The sequence below is a fragment of the Oncorhynchus gorbuscha genome, unplaced genomic scaffold (genome assembly GCF_021184085.1).
Source record: "Oncorhynchus gorbuscha isolate QuinsamMale2020 ecotype Even-year unplaced genomic scaffold, OgorEven_v1.0 Un_scaffold_3838, whole genome shotgun sequence".
Lineage (NCBI taxonomy): Eukaryota > Metazoa > Chordata > Actinopteri > Salmoniformes > Salmonidae > Oncorhynchus > Oncorhynchus gorbuscha.
This window is the reverse complement of record NW_025747991.1, coordinates 1-10,000: the sequence shown is the minus strand read 5'-3', so window position 1 is coordinate 10,000 and position 10,000 is coordinate 1. Positions and strand designations below refer to the sequence as shown.

The window sequence follows — 10,000 nt, the reverse complement described above, 5'->3', positions numbered from 1 at the left end:
ATTTGCTTGTTGAGCATCCTTCCCTATAAGCATGCTGAAATTTGTTTACTGTGAAATAGCATTGAATCTGGTCAAACACCATTTTTTACAGAAGTTTACTAAGTGTTGGTAACAGGCTGATTGGTCGGCTATTTGAGCGAGTAAAGGGGCTTTACTATTCTTAGATAGTGGAATGATTTTAGCTTCCTCCAGGCCAGAGGGCACACGCTCTCTAGTCGACTTAAATTGAAGATGTGGCAAATAGGAGTGGCAATATCGTCTGCTACTATCCTCAGTCATTTTCCATCCAGATTGTCAGACCCTGGTGGCTTGACATTGTTGATAGACAACAATACTTTTTTTCACCTCTTCCACACTGACTTTACGGAATTCAGAAGTACAATTATTGTCTTTCATAATTTGGTCCGATATACTTGGATGTGTAGTGTCAGCGTTTGTTGCTGGCATGTCATCCCTAAGTTTGCTTATCTTGCAATGAAACAGTCATTAAAGTAGTTTGCAATATCAGTGGGCTTTGTGATGAATGAGCCATCTGATTCGATAATTGAAGGAGCCACGTTGGCTTTTTTCCCCAAAATGTCATCTACGATGCGCCAAAGCTTTTTGCTATCGTTTTTCTATCATTTATCTTTGTTACATTGTGTAGTTTATTTTTATTTTTATTTAGTTTAGTCACCTGATTTGCAGTACATTTGCCAATCAGTTGGGCTGCCAGACTTAATTGCCATACCTTTTGCCTGAACCCTCTCAACTATGCAAACCATACAATCAAACAGTTTTTACAGTAATTTTCTTAATAGGTGTGTGCTTATTAATAACTGTAAATAAGTAGTTTCATAAATGCGTCAAGTGCAGTGTCTGGTTGCTCCTCATTACACACCACAGACAAGCAGCGTCTGGTTGCTCCTCATTACACACCACAGACCAGCAGCGTCTGGTTGCTCCTCATTACACACCACAGACAAGCAGCGTCTGGTTGCTCCTCATTACACACCACAGACCAGCAGCGTCTGGTTGCTCCTCATTACACACACAGACCAGCAGCGTCTGGTTGCTCCTCATTACACACCACAGACCAGCAGCGTCTGGTTGCTCCTCATTACACACCACAGACCAGCAGCGTCTGGTTGCTCCTCATTACACACCACAGACCAGCAGCGTCTGGTTGCTCCTCATTACACACCACAGACCAGCAGCGTCTGGTTGCTCCTCATTACACACCACAGACCAGCAAATATTCTTTACATCATCAGCATATGAATCATTACAAAACGTCCTGTGTAACCTCTTATACACTATATTAGGCCCAGCCTTTGTAACTTTGGTTTTCCTAGATATGGCTATTATATTGTGATCATTACATCCTATGGATTTGGATACTGCTTTAAAGCAAATATGCAGCATTAGTAAAGATGTGATTGTTACGCTAAATGAGTGAAGAGGTGTGGAGTCAGGCGCAGATAAAAGATGTGGGAAAAACACGCTTAAATGTCAGGAAATATAACATGAACAAAAGTAGGAAAACAAATGAACAGAAATATAAACGGACAGCGCGAAACCCAAAAAGCAAACAAAATACACTCAAACACAGAACAGACGAACAAGCCCGCACGAAACAGAAGCGGGCTGAACAAAACTTATATAACCCCACCCTAACAACCAAACAAGAAACAGGTGATACCAATCAGACAAAACCAAAGGAACACAGAACAACGGATCGGTGATAGCTAGTAGACCGGCGACGACGACCGCCGAGCGCCACCGAACAAGAAGGGGAGTCACCTTCGGTAATATTCGTGACAGTGATCCATATGTGTTGATTTCATTCCTGTGCTGTTTGTAAACACCCTGGTCCACACGCAAAGATATTGTCTGTGAGTGCAACAGAAATGATGTTACAGGCGAAACCCAGGTAAAAATCAATCAGGAAGTGCCGCATTTTGTGAAACCGCCTCATGCCAATGACTCCTTATATGGCTGTGAATGAGCCTCGAATGAGCTTACGTTTTCTACGTATTCCCCAAGGTGTCTACAGCATTGTGACGTCTTTTTACGCATTTATGTTGAAGAATAGCCGTAAGGGACCACATTTAGCAAGTGGTCACATGGTGTCTCCACAGAAACTCTGTAAAATACTGAGGTAAGCCATTTATCCAATCGCTTCTTATGAGAAACCAATTGCCTCAACGGATATATTATTGAATATATATGTTAAAAACACCTTGAGGATTGATTCTAAACAACGTTTGCCATGTTTCTGTTGATATTATGGAGCTAATGTGGAAAAAGTTTGGTGTTGTAGTGGTAGCATTTTCCGGTCGATTTCTCAGCCAAGCATGATGAACAAACGAGGGCTGTTTAGCCTACAAAAATAATATTTTGGAAAAAAGGAACATTTGCTATCTAACTGGGAGTCTCCTGAGTGAAAAAATCCGAAATTCTTCAAAGGTAAATGATTTAATTTTATTGCTTTTCTTATTTTGTGAAAATGTTGCCTACTGCCAGCAGAGCCTAGCATAGCATTACGGCATGGTAAACTTACACAAATGCTTGTCTAGCGTTGACTGTAGCATATTTTGAAAATCTGAGATGACAGTGTGATTAACAAAAGGCTAAGCTGTGTCTCAATATATTTCATTTGTGATTTTCATGAATAGGAACATTTTCTAGGGGTATTTATGTCCGCTGCGTTATGCTAATTAGTTTGAGGCTATGATTACGCTCCCGGATCCGGGATTGCTAGTCGCAAGAAGATTTATCTAAGTGAGTTTCAGAGATATGAATGTAATCGGTTACAAGCAAGTTATTGACTTCATGGACCTTGTTTCTTAGGCTACATATGTTAATATGGGCTATTTTTAGCACTTTTCTGGGTTGCTTGATTTTTTTTTCATGCTTTGTCCAGGAGCCAGATGATTTGGATAAACTCTGTCATTCCTGTAGAGTATCTTCTGTTTCCAGAAGGTGACAAAGTTATCAACAACAGTGACTCCAGCAGAGCTACAGTAGCTACAGTAGTCTTGTGTAATGCCAGCAGTCTGCTGAATCTTTCACACCAGCGGCCCAACGATGGTACTGGACCTGAAATTATTGGCAGTTTTGGAGTCTTTTAATGCTAAAATCAGTTCTTTAAAATCCATTGTCAAATGTTCCGAGCTTGCCCTCTGATGTCGTTTGACCCCACATGGACTACGACAGTGTCAGCTCCCGGCATCTGTGGTAGAACAGTCAGAAGCAGCCTTGTTATGTCCTGTACTCGTGCTCCTGGGTAGCACTATAAGTGCACAAGGCGGGACCAGATGCAGACATGGGAGGCAGATGGTTTGTCTCTGATATTTATTCTATTCCAAGGGGTAGGCAAGAGAATGGTCGTGGACAGGCAAAATATCAAAACCAGGTCAAATTCCAGAAGGTACAGAGTGGCAGGCTTGCTTGAGGTCAGGGCAGGCAGAATGGTCAGGCAGGCGGGTTCAGAATCCAGACGGGCAAGGGTCACAATCGGGAGACTAGAAAAAACAGTGAAAAAGCAGGAGAATGGGAAAAACACACTGGTTGACTTGACAAACAAAGCGAACTGGCAACAGACAAGCAGTGAACACAGGAATAAGTACCCAGGGACTAATGAGGAAAAGGAAAACAGGTCACACCTGGAGGTGGGTGGAGACAATCACAAAGACGTGTGAAACAGATCAGGCGTGACAAGCGCAGGGTTTTTGCCTTGGGGACCGAGATGTTTCTCACCGTAGATCTGCCGATGTTGTCGAATGGGCCGGTCTCTCAGGCAGCCTCATGGACTGGAGCTCTGAGGATCTGAACCCGAGGTAGAAGCCACCAGAGGGAGACAGAACCGAGGACAAAGACACAGGTACCTCCCGGATCCGATCTTGATTGGGAAGCCACCAAGGACGAAGGCGCCGGAACCTCTGGAATCAGCCGTTTCTGGTCAGTGTCAGTTCCGGGCTCAACATCTCCATGGAGACCACGTTGCCAGAGGACGCCTTCTTCGACTTCCACGGGCGAGTGGCGTACCTCCATGGCTGGTTGGTTGGGTCAAGAACAGCTCCGTTCTCCAGGGAAGGGGGAGACCCCTTCTGGGATGAAACCATGCTGTGCATCGGCCAGCCGGCTGTGGAGAGCCGACACTGCGGCGACACTTCCATCAGACCAGAGTGGCGTCCGGCTACTGGGGTGGAATAAAAATAAAAAGTAGGTTGGTGTGGGTTCCCCAGTAGCTTGTGTAGGTTCGCTACTTGCTTGCTAAGAGTAGCTACTTCACCCCTGTTGTCCTCCGCAAGCAAGCAGTTGCTGCATTGAAAGTCAACGTGGTCCACATTGTCCAGGAACAAAGCAAAGTAAACACAGCTCCTGCAACATTGGAAACATTCAATAGCGGCCTCCATTTGAGACCACCGGAGCCAGCAGGGCTAGCTGGGCTTCCGTATCCTCCCGCTAGGCTAGCTGGGCTTCCGTATCCCTCCAGCTAGGCTAGCTGGGCTTCACGTATCCCTCCGCTAGGCTAGCTGGGCTTCCGTATCCCTCCGCTGGCAAGCTGGGCTTCCGTATCCCTCCGCTAGAAGCTGGCTGGGCTTCCGTATCCCTCCGCTAGGCTAGCTGGGCTTCCGTCCCTCCCTAGGCTAGCTGGGCTTCCGTATCCTCCGCTAGGCTAGCTGGGCTTCCATATCCCTCCGCAAGGCTAGCTGGGCTTCCATATCCCTCAGCTAGGCTGGCTGGGCTGCGTCTCTCCCCCTATACGGAATCTGGAGAGATCCCGGGACAGATAGCAGCGCTCACAGCAATTTAGCCCAACAAATAAAAGTGTATAAAAACACTGTCAGCTTTTAAACCGATATCTTCAGTTAAGGTCTGACAGCGTTCAACAAGATGAAGAGAAACCAGTGAGCTGGTCTCTCTGGGTACATCAACCATTTGACTTTGCCTCTGAAACTCTCATTTTTCCCCTAGTCAGATTGTGGCGACTTTATAGTGCATGTTTAGACGGAGAGTCTATGCCCTTACCTCACTTCATAATAATGACGTCCCATACTGTGGTTTATTTGTGAATAGTAAGAGGTGACATGCTTCTCATTCTTCTGTCTCTCATTAAATCAGCTCAGAAGGAAGGGGAGGAATAGGATGGGGGGGCACAGACCACAAACACTGCAGTGGGATTGGTATATAAATTGAAACGTGTCAGTTTCAATTCAAGAGGTGGAGTAATAACATGTTCAACCACTCAAGACATTGGCTCGAAAATCTAGGTTGTGCCATTAGATTCAGAGAAAGTTAACAACTAACCCTGGCCTGATCTTTTTGCAAGCGTTTCCTTGAGTCTCACAATGATGTGCCTCTGGGTTTAGAAACTCTTCTGTGAAACTCTTCTCTAGCTGAATGAAGGCCTTTGTCAAATTTCTTAGGAGGTTCTCTCTGTCTCTCTCTCTCTCTCTCTCTCTCTCTCTCTCTCTCTCTCTCTCTCTCTCTCTCCCTCTCTCTCTCTCTTTCAAAACAAAGTTTCAAAACAATAAAGACATTACAAATGTCATATTACGTATATATACAGTGTTTGTAGCGATTTACAAATGGTTAAAACACAAGGGAAAATACATAAGCATAAATATGGGTTGTATTTACAATGGCTATTTGTTCTTCTGGTTGCCCTTTTTTCTAGTGGCAACAGGTCACAAAGCTTGCTGCTGTGATGGTACACTCTGAAATTTCACCCAGTAGATATGGGAGTTTATCAAAATTGGGTTTGTTTTCGAATTCTCTGTGGATCTGAAATCTGAATATGTGTCTCTAATATGGTCATACATTAGACAGGAGGTTAGGAAGTGCAGCTCAGTTTCCACCTCATTTTTGTGGGCTGTGTTCACATAGCCTGTCTTCTCTTGAGAGCCATGTCTGCCTACGGCCCTTTCACAATAGCAAGGCTATGCTTACTGAGTCTGTACATAGTCAAACAATGACTGGTAAATGATCCAAGACCAGCTCAGTTAATCCCCTACCATTGTGACAATGAGTCGTCATAATGCTGCATCAAATGTATATGATCTTAGGGGCATTGGCAAACGCAATGTAAGCAATTAAATTTATGTACTCCTAATTGCACGAATACATCTGTTTATCCTCAGCTGGCAAGCAGTAATCATGAGCCTATAAAACAGAGTTACACTGAGGTGCTGTGCATTAGTAGGAAGACTCCAATGTAAATAACATGATAAAGTCTACCTCTCATAAGCTTCTGATAAAGCATTAAAAACAATCAAGCAGCCCAGAAAAGTGCTAAGAAACAGCCCATATTAACATGTAGCCTAAGAAACAAGGTCCATAGGTAGACCAACAGCACCAACCGATTACATTCACATCTCTGAAACTCACTTAGATAAATGTTCTTGCGACCTAGCAATCCCGGATCCGGGAGGCGTAATCATAGCCTCAAACGAATTAGCATAGCAGTGGCCATAAATACCCTAGAAAATGTTCCTATTCATGAAAATCACAAATGAAATATATTGAGACACAGCTTAGCCTTTATTTAATCACACTGTCATCTCAGATTTTTTTCAAAATATGCGTTACAGCTTAACGATATGATGCTTGACTAGTCTCTCAAAGCACTTCATGATGACGGAGGTGAGTGCTACGGGGTGATAGTCATTTAGTTCAATTACCTTAGCTTTCTTAAGACTGGAACAAGGATTGATTGAATATGTCCGTAAACACACCAACCAGCTGGTTTGAGCATGCTCTGAGGACACGGCTAGGGATGCCGTCTGGGCCGGCAGCCTTGCGAGGGGTCCAGCACGTTTAAATGCTTTACCTCCGTTGGCTGCGGTGAAGGAGAGACCGCAGGTTTTGGTAGCAGGCTGTGTCGTTGGCACAGTCTTGACCTCAAAGCGAGCAAAGAAGTTGTTTAGTTTGTCTGGGAGTGGACATTGTGGTCCGCGACACGGGCTGGTTTTCTTTTTGTAGTCCATGATTGACCGTAGACCCTGCCACATACCTCTCTCTCGTGGTCTGAGCCGTTGAATTGCGACACTACTTTGTCTCTATATACCGACTTAGCTATTTGATTGCCTTGTTTTCTCGTTCTCTATCCCTCTCTCTCTCTCTCGCTCTTCAGTAATCCTTGTTCTCTCCTTTCTCTCCTCTTTCAGCTCCTCGATCCACTACAGCCTAGACAATGGTGAGTACAACATTAAAACAGCATTACATACATGAAATCTATATGCTTGTAAACATCGCCTCTACTGCAAAGCATTGATGAGAGAGACATGAAGTCACATTCAGGTGGTCGTGCCTCTCTTTCCTGACTCCAGCTCATATTTTGACATGTATATATGACCCCCAACTGTAAACAAGTATGACAAACTCTCTGTGGTAAATGGTTTATAAATAAACTGACTGATTGGCTGCATCTCATGTTTCTCTAGGTAGATTCGCACAAATCAGCCTCTCTACCAGGATACAGGCGGAACAGTGTCAACAGGGTGACCACCAACACCATACTATTCTTTATTTATACTGTTATGGTCAAATCTATTGAGATTAAAGTATATTTCGACGGAGAGACATATTTATTGGAGACAGCAACCAAAAATGATTTACATACTGTAGAAGGCTGTAATTCAAGTTGACCTCCTAGTTGTCATGGAAGCTTACTTGACAAACACAGCTGTAGCATCACTGACAGGTCTCTGTGTGTATCCCTGCAGCCCCAGAGTGCAGCCGCAGACTACTACCAACAGTATGACAGCAGCAGTGAAGTCAACTGGGGAACCAGAGGTAGGAGGGCTGTGTAACCACCCTGTGTTCAGGTCTCAATACATTTAGAACATTGTGGTGTTTCTTTAATTACATGACTGTAATCTGGTATTTTTCCTATTTTTCTCTTCTACAGAATACAAGGTAAGGGTCTGAAAGTTGATTGTAAAGTGGAGTGGACTGTCAAGCAGTAGCCTACAATAGTCAGAATGATGTAAGACTGTCCTCTAAGTGGTGTGTGAGGAACCACTGGTGGGAAGAAAGACAATTCCTACTGGATCACAACGACTGGGGTTTGTTCATACAAAGGCAATAGATCACTATAGGACAGTATAGCTGCTCTCTCTCACTCCTGACTCAATGACCCTACCAGAGGAAGCAGCAGTAGAGTTATGGCATCCTGCCCTGGTCTGCCCTAGTCAAAGGGTCTTACTGTAGGTCACAGGGCATCTTCCACAGTCAGGACCTGGGCCCTTTTTGAATACATTAAAAACACACCCTTTACTCCTCCCTTCCTTGATGTAATCACTGATCTAACACAAATTAATAACTTTAAGAAATTGCTTTCACCCAGCTATGTCAGATTATGAATTTTCTCTTCAAGGGAGAGAGGAAGGAAGAATGCATTCTTAAAGAATTCGAACAGGACATGTACTGGCATAACAAAGAGCTTCCGGGGCAAGAGGTCACTGGACATTTCTCTCAGCCCATCCTGACCTTTCGATAAACTTTGTGTCACAAATTCCAAATGCTGCTTCCAATCCGTATGAGGAGAGGTTAAGAGAGACTTGATGAGAGAGAGTAAATGGAAGGGCCGCCAATAATCATCTCATTCTATAGAACATCTCTGCTATGTTCCATACAATGGGTTCCATGCTGTGATTACAAAGAAAACAGCTGTTTTATGACTGAGACGTCTGCTGAAGCATTTCATCTCACGTGGTTTCTGGTCAATTCCATTTGACTGTGATCAATTCAGGAAGTACCATGAAATTCCAAGTATTATCAGAATAGGAATTGGAATTTAAGTGTACTTCCTGATTTGACCCCAACCCTGTTGACTACATATATCTTCTAACTCTATCTGACCTGTCCATTGCAGGTTTACCCGTATGAAGTGCTGATCGTGACCACCAGGGGGCGACACAGAGTGCCTAAAGATGTGGACAGAGCCAGACTAGAGGTGAGGTTAAGATCTGGCTTAGTTTGGTGGTTGATTTTCCATTAAATAATTTGTTCAATGTCGCCTCCTATCCTTACGAAAAGTTAAAGGTCACTATTCCCGACATTATCCACATAGTCTACATGAGACATACTACAGTGTCTCCCTGTGTTTCTCTGTCTTCCAGCGCCATCTGAGTCCCGAGGAGTTCCGCCAGGTGTTTGGGATGACCGTGGCAGAGTTTGGACCGGCTGGCTCTCTGGAAGAGGAATGAAATGAAGAAACAGGCCCGACTCTTCTAACCATGGAGAGAGAGAGACAATTAGAGGAAATTGAGAAAGAGAAACTGTTCTAATTAAAGAAAGATAGACTGTTAATGACAATAGAGATAGATAGAGAGAGAGAGACTGTTAATGACAATAGAGATAGATAGAGAGAGACAGACTGTTAATGACAACTGAGATAGAGAGAGACAGACTGTTAATGACAACTGAGATAGATAGAGAGACAGACTGTTAATGACAACAGAGATAGATAGAGAGAGACAGACTGTTAATGACAACAGAGATAGATAGAGAGAGACAGACTGTTAATGACAACAGAGATAGATAGAGAGAGACAGACTGTTAATGACAACAGAGAGAGAGACAGACTGTTAATGACAACAGAGATAGATAGAGAGAGAGACAGACTGTTAATGACAACTGAGATAGATAGAGAGAGACAGACTGTTAATGACAACTGAGAGATAGAGAGAGACAGACTGTTAATGACAACAGAGATAGATAGAGAGAGAGACAGACTGTTAATGACAACAGAGATAGATAGAGAGAGACAGACTGTTAATGACAACTGAGATAGATAGAGAGAGACAGACTGTTAATTACAACAGAGAGAGAGACAGACTGTTAATGACAACAGAGATAGATAGAGAGAGACAGACTGTTAATGACAACTGAGATAGATAGAGAGAGACAGACTGTTAATGACAACAGAGATAGATAGAGAGAGACAGACTGTTAATGACAACAGAGATAGATAGAGAGAGACAGACTGTTAATGACAACTGAGATAGAT

General features: G+C 43.6%; 1 pseudogene; it reads left to right on the top strand.

Annotated features, from left to right (window-relative positions):
- LOC124028200 overlaps window positions 1-9,426 on the top strand; it is a 30,917-nt pseudogene extending 21,491 nt beyond the window's left edge.
- Window positions 9,427-10,000: the final 574 nt, after the last annotated feature.